General features: G+C 42.6%; 1 pseudogene; it reads right to left on the minus strand.

The window, feature by feature from the left end:
• Positions 1–17: 17 nt before the first annotated feature.
• On the minus strand, positions 18–875 carry LOC105180358 (annotated as a pseudogene).
• Between the last annotated feature and the right edge of the window lie 568 nt (positions 876–1,443).

Here is a 1,443-nt window from a genome sequence, read left to right on the forward strand (position 1 = left end):
CAAATGAAACTAGCCACCATGTTCGTACTCGGCTTCAGCACCAATTTCTCCCATGCTTCATTGGCATCTCCACCACATCGAAGGAATACCTCTGTGGTGTTCAACCGGTAGATCTGCCACCCAAATTCCTCCCTCATCCTCAAAATCTTTTCAACTTGACGGCAAGCTAATTTGCAAGTATTCATCTTAATTTCATCAATAGCTGCCTTAAGAAGCTTAGCCCTAGTATCACCATCGACAAGACCCTGACTGCTGAAGAATTCATCCATCTTGGTGACCCCGATGGCACGCCTAATCCAATAATCATAGTCACGAATTTTTGGGTCAAAAAATGCCTTGCCCTCCTCCACCAACCCGCTATCCACCATCTGATCAACCCTTTTCGACACGTACGAGTGCAAGACCGGGATCGCCACGTCCAACCAGAGAAAGCAACATTCGTACTTTGAGGAAAACTCAGTGTTGTAATTGACAAGTGCCTGTATGAAGGAATTGGCCCCTCCAGCAATGATTGGCAACCGATTCTTTTGTACGATGGCATCAGTAGCCAGCAATGCATGATGCACAAAATCATGTACAGTGAAATCCACCTAGGGATCAATGATTCCGAGCGAATGGTGCGGCACGCCGTGGCATTCCTCATTGCTCACCTTATTGGTTACTATGTCATGCCCCTTGTAGACCTGAATTTTGTCCGAGTTGATGACCTCTGCCCCGAAACGGGTGGCGAAGTCTATCGCCAGGCGCGATTTGCCTGTGCCAGTGGCACCCAATACCACCACCACCTTATCCTTCTCTTGGTGCTTGTTCATCATGCCCCGAACTGAAAAGTTTGTCAAGCTAGATTGTGCTGGCTTCCAAGTGGAGATCGACATTTTAATTGGTAATTACTTTTATTTTTTTTAACACCTGTCAATTTCATCAAACAAATAAAAAAAGAAAAAGGCCACGTGTTAGAATACTCTAAAACAAAATTTGTACCAAATACAATCTACTATTTTAGAATATCTATCTATCATAGAGTGACAAGCCCTTCTCAACTCTTGGATTAATTTCTCTTCTTCAGAAGGATTTGTTTGAAGAAAACTTCAAACATTTGTGGGCTCTAGAGAGAATCATGAACAAGTTTCTTTGATGTGAAAGAAATTACTTGGACGGAAAATTGTTGGAACGTGAAGAAATATAGGATGTGTAAGGGGGTATTTATACATACATACGTACACACAATGTGGAACAAATCAAGCTATTCATGGTAATAACTACACCCCTATCCCTATCCCCTTAGGTCATGTTCACTTTCCCCCACTTCGCATCCCCCCCTCCGAATTAATTTTGGATTGCTAGTTGGATTGGTTGAGGTGGGATAGATAGCCCAATGTTTACCTATAGGGATTAATTTCGCAATCTATCCTTTTTCTTCTATTTACCTTCATGTATTACTTC

This window comes from Sesamum indicum, unplaced genomic scaffold, assembly GCF_000512975.1.
Source record: "Sesamum indicum cultivar Zhongzhi No. 13 unplaced genomic scaffold, S_indicum_v1.0 scaffold01263, whole genome shotgun sequence".
NCBI lineage: Eukaryota > Viridiplantae > Streptophyta > Magnoliopsida > Lamiales > Pedaliaceae > Sesamum > Sesamum indicum.